Source organism: Astatotilapia calliptera, chromosome 1, assembly GCF_900246225.1.
Source record: "Astatotilapia calliptera chromosome 1, fAstCal1.2, whole genome shotgun sequence".
In the NCBI taxonomy this organism is placed as follows: domain Eukaryota; kingdom Metazoa; phylum Chordata; class Actinopteri; order Cichliformes; family Cichlidae; genus Astatotilapia; species Astatotilapia calliptera.
The window spans coordinates 16,021,199-16,035,179 of record NC_039302.1 but is presented as its reverse complement, the minus strand read 5'-3'; positions in this window follow the sequence as shown (position 1 = coordinate 16,035,179).

Below are 13,981 nucleotides of genomic sequence, written 5' to 3'. Positions count from 1 at the left end.
CAGGGGGGCCGATAGGGCATTAACAGGGGAAAGGGGGCACAAAGACATACTTTTCTTTCTTATTCTCATTTAAAATGTCTCGCTTTTAATAAATATTTATTTGAATCTTACACCCAAAGTTTTAATCTGATGTAAAATGTATAGAAGTCCATTACTGTATATAGTAACTATTAAGTCTAATATACCCTAGTAAGCTATAGTACGTTTTCCTTTGGGAAGATACCATCTGTGCAGTCTGTAATTCTGTTGAAGAAAGATGTTGAATCTGTTTAATTATTCTTCGAAATTAATTGATTTCTGTGCATTTTTTTCCACACTGCATCAAATTAAAGTTGATTACGTCGGTGGTTCCCACACTTTTTTTTGCTGGGAGTTTTAGAACCCTATTAGTTAGGTTGCTTACTCTTTAAAATACCAGAATAGGGAGGATGGAGTAGGTTTAAGTTTATTAGAACGATCAGTTTTGCTGAACTATGAAATATTTTGGGTGCAGTGTATTTTTTGCATACAGGTATAACAGAATAGCTTTAGTGTTTTGTTTTGTTTTTTAACTTGAGTATGAACTTATACAAAAAGCAGCAAGATATTAAAAGTTTAATTGATTAAAAAACACACTATATCGGATTCATATCGGTATCGGCAGATATCGAAATTTATGATATCGGTATCGGACATAAAAAAGTGGTATCGTGCCATCTCTACTTGTTACAGGAGATTTAGACTTCAAATTAGGAAGTGTTACATCTGTGACAGCAGCTCATTAGAGAAGAAGGATGGAAAACGCTCATCGTTTACTTATATTTATAAATAATGCTGCCTGCAAGCTGCAAGCATCAGTGAAACATCAAGTATTTTTAAAGTATACAGGCAGAAATATCTTTATCACAAATTTTCTTGAAATATCTTACACTATATTGCTCTGTCACAGGCTGGGTCTCTGACCCAGCGCTCTGAGTTCATGTTTGTATTTGTCTCATTTTGTTATGTGATTTAGTTTGTGTTATTTCCTATCTGCCTTTAGTTTAGGCAGTTATTGTTCCTGGGTTTTCTATGTTTTGGGGTTTTGTATTTATTCATCACATATTAGGTCTGTTAAGTTGTGTTGTCATGTTTTAGTATTTCCTGTTTTATTCTGACAATGTCATGTGTTCTTTGTTTATTGTATTTAGCTTTCCTCTCCTGGTCCTGTCATTAGGTTTATGTCTGTCAGCTGTTTTCCCCCATGTGTCGCCACTTCCCCTGATCACCTCATGTCTGTATTTAAGCCTTTTGTTTTCTTCATGCCATTGTCAGGTCGTCTGCTCATCCATGTCTCATCTCCAGGTACCCATGTCAGTTCACTATGGTTAAGGTTTTTCATGTTTTGTTATTAGTTCACCCAGTTTAGGTTATTGTTTAGTTTTCACCGATGCCCTATTATTTTGTACCCTCGTTGCTAACCTCAATAAACGGCTTGTTTTGTTAATCCACACCACGTTTTGGTCTGCGTTTGAGTCCTCCTCTGCAACACATACGGTCTGCCCCAGTCAGACCGTGACAGTACGACCTGACCACTATGGACTCAGCAGACCGCGAGCTTTACGAGCGTCGGGAGGCAGCCTTCGCCCAGCTGGAGGAGGAGCTCCGCTGGAAGCCGTGGCGTACCCCCGACTACGAGCGCATTTTCCACGGGACTCGGCTAGCTCTCGGAGGTCCCAAGAGCTGCCGAAAGTCCCCGCCTGTTGCGCTGCCTGCATCTAAGCCTCACTCGCTTCAGGTGGGAGTCCTCCGTGTGGCTTCAGGCGCTCACGCTCCAGCCTCGGTGTCACCATTCTGTGCACCAGGGGCTCAGTCGCTCGCTCCGCCAGCTTCCTCTGTTCGCAGGAAGCGGCGCGCACGCCGCCATAAACCGGACATCGCTGAGCAGCTCACGGTGGTGAGTGAAAACGACTTTTATTCTCACGTCCCGTCTGACATTAACAACAATCGGCTCACTTCCGATCCATGGGGAATTTCCCTTATGGATGACGACGTGGACTGGGAGGATCCGTTTTGTTTTACTCCCTCTACGCAGGGAGGGATGAAAGACAATTCCCGCTCGCTTAAGTCTGCACATGCGGTTAAAGGAAAAACTGTTAACACTTCTACCAGGTCTACAACACTCAGTTCAGGTTTTGTTAAGTCTGGTTCAATCATCCCCAAGTCAGCTCACTCTAAGACCGTTAACCCAAGGACTGCTAATACTAAGACTGCTAAACATGAAGTGGACGGCGGATTCATTTTTGCTAGGTCTGTTTTTGTCGACCCAATACATATTAACCCTAAGCCTGCCGTTTCTAAGACTGTTTTTTCTGAGCCTGCTCCTTTGCCTGTTCGTGTTTCTGCTGCCAGGGCAGCTCGGGCCCAGCGTACCCCTGCACCCGTACCAGTTCCTCGGGTGAGGGAGTCTGAGGCCCAGCTGGTCCCTGCTCTGGTTTCCAGGCCAGCTGAGGCTCTGTCCGTTTCTGCACCCGTACCAGCTCCTCGGGTGGGAAGGGCAGTTGCCCAGCCGTTGCCGGTGCCTGTCCCGGCTTCCGGGGTGAGGGGGGCTGTGAACCAGTCCACCCCTGCACCCATGCCGGTCCCCAGGGTGAGGTCAGCCAGGATACAGCCCGTCTCCGCACCCGTACCTACTCCTCGGGTGGGAGTGGCTAGTGTCCAGCAGGTGCCTGTTCCTGTTTCTACTGAAGGCTCAGGAGAATTCAGTCCGCAACCAACACCACCATCACTACTGCATGCTTTGTTTGCTGGAGGTTCAGGAGAACCCAGCCAGCTTCATGCTTCGTTTGCTGGAGGTTCAGGAGAACCCAGCCAGCTTCATGCTTCGTCTGCTGGAGGTTCAGGAGAACCCAGCCAGCTTCATGCTTCGTCTGCTGGAGGTTCAGGAGAACCCGGCCAGCTTCATGTTTTGTCTGCTGGAGGTTCAGGAGAACCCGGCCAGCTTCATGTTTTGTCTGCTGGAGGTTCAGGAGAACCCAGCCAGCTTCAAGTTTCGTCTGCTGGAGGGCCCGAGGAGCCCATCCAGCCTCATGCCTCGTCAGCTGGAGGGCCCGAGGAGCCCGTCCAGCCTCATGCCTCGTCAGCTGGAGGGCCCGAGGAGCCCGTCCAGCCTCACGCCTCGTCAGCTGGGGGTTCAGGAGAACCGCACCAGCCTCATGCCACGTCTGCTGGAGGGCCCGAGGAGCTCGTCCAGCCACCTTCTGCTTCTGCTTCGCCTGGTCCAGCTTCAGCCTGTGCTTCGCCTGGTCCGGCTTCGTCAGAGTCTTCATCTACGCCTGGTCCGGCTTCGGCCTCTGCTCCTGCTCGCCTGTTCGGCCTCATCCGAGTCTTCCTCGGCTTCTGCTTCTGCCTCGCCTGGTCCGGCCTCTGCTACGCCTGGTCCGGCCTCTGCTACGCCTGGTCCGGCCTCTGCTTCAGCGTCGCCTGGTCCTACGGCTGTTATGCCGCCGCCCAAGCCTCGCTCTGCACCTGGGAATCTTCGGCCACCTGCTGGACGTCACCGCCGTCGAGGTCGGCCACCTGAACTGTTTCTACGCCGTTGCCGTCCACACGGTCGGCCACCTGAACTGTTTCTACGCCGTTGCCGTCCGCACGGTCGGCCCCCTGAACGGTTTCCATGTCGCCACCATTGCCGTCCGCACGGACGGCCCCCGGAACTGTTCGACCATGGACTTCTGTGCCGTCGGCCTCCGGGCCGGCCCCCTGATCACATGAACTATGATTTTCTGGACCGTCACCCTCCGGGTCGGCCCCCTGAGGAGTCATGAACTGTTCCCTGCGCTCCTGTGATTTTGATGGACTTTTTGGTTTTTTTTGGCCTTTTTTCTGGCCCTCCGTCCTGGACCCCCACCGCCCGCCCTTGGTGGGTTGTTTTTGGTTTTGTTTTTCGAGGTTTTGGGCGTCTGGAATCCGCCCTTGAGGGGGGGGCTCTGTCACAGGCTGGGTCTCTGACCCAGCGCTCTGAGTTCATGTTTGTATTTGTCTCATTCTGTTATGTGATTTAGTTTGTGTTATTTCCTATCTGCCTTTAGTTTAGGCAGTTATTGTTCCTGGGTTTTCTATGTTTTGGGGTTTTGTATTTATTCATCACATATTAGGTCTGTTAAGTTGTGTTGTCATGTTTTAGTATTTCCTGTTTTATTCTGACAATGTCATGTGTTCTTTGTTTATTGTATTTAGCTTTCCTCTCCTGGTCCTGTCATTAGGTTTATGTCTGTCAGCTGTTTTCCCCCATGTGTCGCCACTTCCCCTGATCACCTCATGTCTGTATTTAAGCCTTTTGTTTTCTTCATGCCATTGTCAGGTCGTCTGCTCATCCATGTCTCATCTCCAGGTACCCATGTCAGTTCACTATGGTTAAGGTTTTTCATGTTTTGTTATTAGTTCACCCAGTTTAGGTTATTGTTTAGTTTTCACCGATGCCCTATTATTTTGTACCCTCGTTGCTAATCTCAATAAACGGCTTGTTTTGTTAATCCACACCACGTTTTGGTCTGCGTTTGAGTCCTCCTCTGCAACACATACGGTCTGCCCCAGTCAGACCGTGACATGCTCACCCATAATAATATTATATTTAGCAGTTACAGCCTGTGACTCAGTAGTAACTTCCTGTTTTTAGAGCTGACTTTGTTTTTACTCTCTTCAACAGAGCAGTGCCACAAATACTTGAACCAGTGAACATTTAAGGTTGGTTTTCATTTAGGCAATCACTAGTTTGAAGCTAGCTGGTAGTTTGCAAGAACTTAAGAAAGCCTTTGCAAACAAACCTAGTGGTGGATTTATGAATATATGGTACAAACCTTCCAGGCTCCCTACGCTCATTCTCCATTCCCTCCACTGTTTGATTAAACAGTACTAACCCCCCCCCCCCCCCCCCCCCCCCCTTATCTGAGCTGTCGCTGCATGAAGGAGCTATCTGCTGTGTGACTGGCAGACTGCTGCCTGCTGCCTCTGATAGCATTCCACTTTGGTTAGGTAAATAGGAACTTAACTGAACTGAGACAGTTTAAACAGTCTAAATGTAAGGAGATTAAAACTGGTCAAACAGTGGTTGAGCATGGGGATGCATCACAGCTAGTAATGCAGTGCCGCGAGAATGGGAAACACACGTGCGGGCTTGCGTGTGGCACACACACACAGACACACACACACGCGTATTTCAAAAAGTCAAAGAGAAAGACACAAGCACCAGAGACGGTCAGGCAAAGGCACACAAAGCAAGAGGCCACACAGAAGCAGCCCGTAGTTGTTTTTCGATGCCTTGGTGCCCTCTGACCTACAAAATCACGCTCCATGCTTGCAAATTCTTGCACACAAACAGATACAAATGGCACAAGGCAGGCAAAGCCGGATAGACCTGGGGACAAGTTTCCGCCTGAGTGCCCTCATTTCCAAGCCCTGCCCTGCCCTGCTCTGCCCATAGGCCTTTCCGGACTGGCCAGTCGAGTGAGCGACCTACCCTGAGCCTAACACTGTGTGGCAGGGGGGACCTAAAGACAGATGTTCCCTGCCACTGGCATGGTGCTGAAAAGGGGACAGCATCCCATGGGGACACAGTATATATGTGTGTCTTTGATAGCAGAGGGAGAGGAAGATGGAGAAAGAAACTGAATGGTTGGATGGCGATGTCGGGAGGAAGAAGGAGGAGCAGCGCTGGGTGGGTTGCGAAGGTGTCGAGGGGGGGGGGGGGGGGGTAGGGTGCTTGTAAAAGGAGAAATAAATCAACTCAAAGCCATTGGTGGCAAACGGCTGCTGCAGTGTCATTAGGAATCCTGTCACGCAGCAGCTCCTCTGAGCAGTCAGCAGACGCAGGTTGACAGCAGGCCAAAGAGGAATTTTAATTTTACCCCCTGTCTCACAACTCCAGCCTCACATACATTTTCTAACTATTGACCCACCCTGTCAATAGTACCCTTCAAACTCATCAACCACTTGCATCCTTGCATTAAATGTGCTCGCAATATTACAATTGCAGCCTGTACATTTCAGTTACAGATCAAACTTGATTCACACAAAACTTCAGGATCGATATTTGTCAGATATTGACACACGCACACATAATTTACCTGATTAGTTCTACCTAATCTAGTATTTCTGGTGGGCATGACACCTGACACAGAACTTGTGTTAGTTTATTGTTTTTCTCACTTTGCCTCAGCCATTTATCTATGGCCGTTCAACACTTCTCAAAAACGACCCTGACATGGTGCACGTTTCTTTCTTCAGATTTGAAATGTAAGAGTTAACCGAGTAACATAATGAAACTGTCAGCAATGTGATGCTGTAGCAACTGAAGAAAGCACATTTTTAAACTAGAAAAAACTGAAACAATGAGCCCTTTCACCAAAAACATTCTCACACAAATAATTCAAAGTATTAAGACTGAGGTGAAATGTTACATTACGTTACAGTTACATCATACACCAATGAGGTGCGACCACTTACCTACCCATATGGAAAAGATATATATAAATCTTATAAAGTTTGTATCTGTCTTGTGTGAAACTTGTATGAAAAGCATATAAGAGTGAAAACAGATATAAGATCCCTTGGAAAATTATATAATGAAACTTGTATGTTTTGGACACTTACTAAAACAATGTATGAAAGTAATGCGAAAGTGGCCACTTTCATGAGTAAATCATGTAAGCCTTATATGATTTACTCATGAAAGTGGCCACTTTCATGAGTAAATCATGTAAGCCTTATATGATTTACTCATGAAAGTGGCCACTTTCATGAGTAATCACATATAAGTTTTTACTATTTCTTTTCCATATGGGTAGTATTGTGTTGGTCACCCTTTTGCTTGGACTTCACTAGACCCCCAAGGTGTGCTGTGGTATCTGGCACAAAAGACCTTTGCAACAGATCCTTTAAGTCCTCTATGACGTCTAGCGCATCCCACAGATGCTCGATTTGATTGAGATCGGGGGAATTTGGAGGCCGGGTCAAGATCTCAAACTTGCTGTTGTGCTCCTCAAACCACTTATGAACCATTTTGGTTTTGTGGCAGGACACATTATCATACTGAAAGAGACCCCAGCCATTAGGGAATACTGTTTCCATGAAAGGGTCTGCATGTTCTGCAACAACACTTAGGTAGGTGGTATGTGGCAAAGCAACATCCACATGGATAGCAAGACTCAAACAGAATATTTGATGGATGTCAAACTCACGTTACATCACGAGCCGTGTTACGCCCACTTTGATGTTAAGTGAACTGTATCAAAGAAACTCCCCTTTCTGTCAGTCTAAGGAAGTTAAAAGTCCAAAATTCATGCCCTCTTTCATATTTACCATCTGATTAGAATCCTTGCCGGGCCAATTCTGACCCCCGGGACTTGTGTTTGACATCCCTGCTATAGTGCATCCTGGTGCCAGGTGTTCCACAGGTAAGCGCTACACCTGCACCAAGCAGGCCATCCCCGTGATGTAAAAGAAAACATGATCTATCAGATCAGGCCACCTTCTTCCATTGCTCCGTGGTGCAGTTCTGACGCTCACCTGCCCATTACTGGCAATTTCGCAACAATGGGCTGAAGCCTGACTAGTCTGCAGCCATGTAGCACCAGACCTGACATTTGCTATGCACTCAGTATTCTGACACCGTTCAATCACAACCGGCAAAATTCACCTTAAGGTTTTCTGCAGTTTGAGCTACAGCAGCTAGTCTTTTGGATCAGACCACACAAGTCAGCCTTCACTCCCCACGTGCATCAGTGAGAAATTCGTGGGTCGCGAACGAAACGGCTCTTAGAGCCGGATCTTTGAAGTGAACGACGCGAGCCGGCTCCTTATCGCGAGCCGTGGGGTTTTTTTCTTTTCTTTCTCTCACCCTCTCTCTCGCACTTTTTTCCCACTTCACTCCACATGCGAGCCTTGTGCTTTGCACTGGGAAGAGGGTGGAGAGGCGGTAGTTACAGTCACAGTAGCACAGGAACAGAGCGGGAGGGAGAGACAGAGAAAGAGAGCCAGGGACAACAACGTCACATTAGAAAGGTATAGTAATCATCGACAACTATTTTCAGTTGCAGATGATAAAGGATTCAGAAAGTTTATTCATGCAGGTCCATATGACAGAGAATGTGCATCTTCTTTTTGTTTTCATATTTTAATTTATATTTAATTTTGGTTTGCAGTGTTTTGTGTTGTTTTCACTTTAAATTTGTTTAAAAGGAAAAAGCTGAAAATGTAAATATTTAAAAGTTGAAATGTGAATAGTTGGTTTTTGTATTATATGATTTATTTATTAAAGTTTCTGTGGAGTGAATAAATAAAAGTATATTTACGGTACCCTAGAGACAAAGCACGTAAAAACTCCAAAACACGTAAAAACTCCAAAACACGTAAAAACTCCAAAACACTATTTTGTTTTAGGCTAGGCGCAGTGTTGAGCTTTTGTTACCTAGGGGCCCACAAGCCAGCAAGTACCAAGTTTGTACGTGCTTTGTCTCTTGGGGCCACCGCATATATTTATATATAAACATATATAAATAAAACCACTTTTTGTTTTACATTAGTAATTCCTTTTGTGCATAATTTTAAATCATTGTTAATAATAAATTAATTAAAGCAACAAAACAACCCGAAAGAGCCGGCTCTTTTTAGTGAGCCGAGCCGAAAGAGCCGGTTCTCTAAAAAGAGCCGGAAATCCCATCACTAGTGAGAAATATATCCCACCCACAAGCAGGTGCCATGACTAAGAGATCATTAGCGTTATTCACTTCACCTGTCAGTGGTCATAATGTCGTGCCTGATTGGTGTATTATGCCATTCAGCTATTCATCAACTTTTTTCCGCATACACATGGAGAAAAAAAACATCCCAAAGAAACAGTATATGACATAAGTAGAACAGACCCATTAGTGATATGATACAAATCAGTGTTAGGAGAAGACAAGCGGCACAAACACACAGAGATGTTGTGTTTCTAGCGACGTGCAGATATCAGGAAGTAGTAATAATGCTACTGGAGCAGAGCAGGGCAGAGTAATGCTGCACATTTCTCCTCTTCTCCCATCTCAGCTGCCACTTTAATGAGCAGACAAAATGGCCTCTGCTGAATAATTAATATGTGGGTCCATTAACACGACATTAGAATGCATTCTATCTCTTATTGATTTTCTCCTGTCTTTTTTTTTGGAAAACTTTTACTCCATCCGTAGACCACTCTGCGTCCAGCACTGGCGAGAGTGAAATATTGCTGCTGCTGTTTAAATGTCAGCTTTGTAATTACACATGGAGCCACGAGCTGGGCAATCCCACCGCCTGAGGGCCGCTGATTTATAGTCAGGCGCTGATGGCAACAACACAGACAAAATGCATTCACATCCTTACACACATCAAACGTAACTCGTCTCACGCGCCTTTTTTATTTACCGTACAGAGTTAATCTGTTATAGTAAAAATGTAGTGAGTGCAGACCGTGCACTGCTCTGTTTTTAGGGGAAAAATTAACAAACCTAAACTGTTAATCTAGAAATTTTGCTCCAACAATGTGAACAAACACCGACTGAATCAATCTACCAATTATGTAAAACCTACAGTTATTACAAATGCCATATTTTCCGCACTATAAGGCGCACTTAAAATCCTTAAATTTTCTCAAAAATTGACAGTGTGCCTTATAATCCAGTGCACCTTATGTATGAATTCTGGTTGTACTGACCTCAAACCGATTTTATGTTGTACACGGTGCTCAAAGATCCGTCAAAAAATGTTTTAGTTCGACTTTGGTAAGCTACGAAGCTGCACCGCTTGATGGATTGTCGGAGCATTGCAGCTACTGTAGTCAGGAGCCTCGCGGAGTAATCTGGGTCCAAAACTCTGTCAAACGAACACTGAGGCATCACTGAGAGTTAAAAACTGTCTAAATTCTTTCATCTTTAATAAAATGATCAGGGTTGATGATTTACCAGGTGTAACAATTAAGTTTAACATCCAGGCATCCATGAAAACAGAATTTATTACATTTAACAAAGTTAGAAGTTAGCAGGGAGTTAGCTCACTAGTTTCCACCTAAATATATATAGCATGTTCTGACTGAGAGATTTCTGAAAAATTCAAACGTACAGCTCTGCTATCACTTCCAACATAAATGAAGACAGAAAACTAAACAGCAGTGAAAGTTAACGTGAGGGTTCCCGATGGTTGGGGACAAATGCAATTGCATGGCAGGATGCTGTGAATGGACCAAACTTCAGTCAGGAGAACAACTGAGATAATCCATCTACAATACGAGGTTAGTCATTCATATACTGCAACAACATGGGAATAGAGCAGCTGCCAGAGAATCCAGCATTAATGAATCAATGGTACAGAAGTGGAGGAAGCAAGAAGAATGAGTTGAGTAAAATTGGACTTACCTGACTGTTTTGTTTCGCTTAATGTGCCTTGTAATCAGTATACGGTAATAAAAATATAGCCTACACTTCATGGACAAAAAGCCATATCTTTGAATTCAGGTCTTTATTCAGTCCAGAAAAAGGTGAAAAAATGGGCTCACTGAATTTAAGTGCAGTACTATAAAAGGATGCCACTATTCCTACAAGTCACTTAGTGAAATTTCTCCCCTCCTAGTTATTCCACGGTCACCTGTAAGTGGTACTATTGCAGTGTGGAAGCGACATAATCACCAGGAGTCCATAAAAGTCACCAAACTTTTCACACTCCCAGAAGGATAACTCCTCCTGAAACTGTTGCCATTAAGTTTGACTTGACAAAATAATGAAGAACATTTGCAAGGGGAGTAAGTGGAGACAGGAGGGGGCCCCTCAAGGAAGTTAAGTCTCTTCTACAATAGTTTACAATAGTTTGTCAGGCCTCAGGGGGCTTCAGACTGGCCCGGGGCCCCAAACAGTTGCCTGCCTTGCCTGGTGCCAAGTGGCTCAGCCTGTAGGTGTAGTGTCTGAGCGCCTCAGTGCTCAGCGCTGTATGGAACTGTGTTACTTCATCTCATTTATAAACAACAACCTTGAAACTAAAACAATCTTTAACAGAACATTTGAGTTTGAACTGCAAAAAACAAGAAAAGAAAGTAATAAGTAATGTCTGGTTGTTGCTCCAAAGTCTGTATATACTCTATGGCAGTATTCAGAATCAGAATACTTTGTTATTAATAATAGTTAGAATTATATAATTGTTAACATATAGGGAATTTCACTTACAATATAGACATGAAAGGTAGAAAATGTAAACTCTCTATTTAAAAAAAAAGTAAAACCAAGGCAATCAAAGTGAAATGTTAAATTAAAGTTAAATATACCAAAGTTAAATCTATGTACTGTACAGACAAGATATTACAGGTGATAATGATGCCTTTACAAGTGCACAAACTGTCACTGCTAATCATTTATTTTGTCGAGTTATGTTGTTATTGACACACAGGAAAACAGCCCAGTGTTATTTCTATTTAAGGTAAATTTCACCTGAGCTGTGTGTCATGGAAATGTGTGAGGAAACACCAGAGCAAATGCTCGTTAAAAAAATGCCTGCCCGCATTGTGTTTACACACCATTAGTGCTGAGACAATAAATCAATCAATTGATCCACTAATCAAGAGAAAATGAGCTCACATCTTACGTCAATGATTAGTGTTTAAAATCCTCCACGAAGCACTAAATTTATTGATTTGCTGTTTGCTATTTTGGATTTAATCCTATGGAATTTCCACTGTGGCTAAAGGGGAAAAAGAGCAATGTGCAAAGGAAAGCTTGTGATAAAAAGCCTTAATATGAGGAATTTTATAGAATGAAAAGTTAATAAATCTAGAAGCAATCAAGAGTGTAACTGATAATAAAAATGATCGTTGCAGGCCTGCACACTTTAATCTTTACCACTACATCGATTCACAAACTGATAAGAGCGTCACTTCTCTGCTCAGTGTCTTCTGGGAACGGGCGTCTGCTCTTTTTGCTCAGTGGCCTAACACACTCTAGTGGCACGCGGGACACCCTGGTTCAATACACCCTCCCTTATGCACTCCGCCCATCAGTCAGATTCTAGGCACAGATACCTGCTGGGAAAACCAATCTATATCTGGATGAATGGAGGAGGAGAGGCAAGGCCAGATCAATGTACAGATATTGATAAACGCAGCCATGCAAGGAGACTATACTCCTTCTGAACTCATTCACTCTCTCTCTCGCTCTCTCCCTGTGAAAAGATTAGGAATCGAGATGAACTGCTGAGTAAGGTTTGCGGGTGTATTTGTGTGTGTAGATGACAAAAGAGACACTGTAGCGTGCTGGCAGATACTACAGATAGAGCAGGGAGGGAGAGGATAGGAGAGAAAGGGAGTCGAGATACATAGAAGAGACACAGATTACCACCACAGAGCTCAGTAATGGTGTGTAAGGGCAGCACGTCAATAAAAAAATACCTCCCGTTGCAGCGCGGTGGACTGCTGCCGCAGCCTGTACGGCACGACACCTGCTGACTCCCTGATCTACCTCAAATTACAATGATGCTCTCACACTGAGCTTCTGTGAACTACAACATCCACTGGCTGTATCAAACACACAGATAGATACCCAACATTCATATCCACGGACACATGCATAAAATCCCACATGCGGCTGCAATGCTGATTTCATTCAGAGGTTCAGCATCAGGGTTTGATCCCCCTCCTGCGATGCCCTGTTGGGGTGGTGATTTTTATATATATATATTTTTCCAAATCTCCTTCCCCTCCCTCTCTTCAAAGAGACGAGGCTTGACATCCAGGTGTTTTATAGTATTTGTGGCTCTGATCATCCATCAAGGCGATCGATCACTCTCCCAGCAGCTTTTATTAATGATCTTGTCAGCCAGCCCGCTCTCGGGTGCAGCCGCTTGTCCAGAATGATAGATCATTAGCTAGTCTGCCTGCTATTTATTCTCTCATGACCTTGTCTCTCTCCATTGTTGAGTGGGCCGAGTTATGAGCGCCAGAACATAATTCACTATTGATTCTGTATTTTTTTCTTTTTTCTTTTTTTTTTTTTAACCAAAAAAAGTTTTTTTGTTTAAAGCAAAAAAGTGGTGAAGCAATCTACACACAAATATTCACTCCAAAACAAGCTGCTAATATCTACATGCTAACACATTACTGGTAAAGTTAAGATGTGTCAAAATGTGTTTAGTTAACTAAGCTAGCTGGGCACATAGAGTACAAATACTGTAAGGCTGAAGTTAGTTGATTGGATAAATCATTTTTTGGGGTACTGCGTTTGGAATTTGTTTCAATAAATAAAAAAAAACAATTTCTGAATTGTGTTGTTCTTTCTTCCTTTTGTTGTCTTGACTTTAGAAACATACAAAGACAATGACAGAGATTCTGATCATGTATGAGCAAAAAGTTTTACAGGACTCTATGCAAGACTGTGAAAAACTGAGTTCATCTCATGAACTTGTAGAACCACCTTTAGCAGCAATAACAAGAAGTATATGTAACTGTATGTGTATGAGTCTTTACAATGTTTCTTTTTTTATCATTGAGGTTTGTTTATCCACATCATTTGAATCACACTGAGGTCATTGCATTGACCTTGACCATGCTGTTAGAGATTTGCTGCTGTGCTTGGGATATTTGTCCTGTTGTATGACCCAGGTTAGGCCAAGCTTAGGTTTTCTCCAAAACGTGGCATTGTGCATCACGACCGACTATCTCCACTACCAGAAGTCTTGTGGTCTGGTCAAATGTAACATTATAAACCTAAGCTATACTGCTATTGTTGATTGTTGATTCAATGACTGCAAGGTGCCCAGTTCTGGAGGCTGCAAAACACATCATACTTGTTTAGTTATTTTCTAATTGCACCATCATTAACTTTTATATTTAGCATGCTAACTAAAGTCTGCAGAGACTGAGTTATAGCTCTTTTTTGCAGTTTCTCTGAGCATTGCGTAGTCTGACTTTAGGGTATGTTTGGTGGGATGTTCACTCCTTGGAAGATTGGCATCTATCTTGACTGTTTTCTAC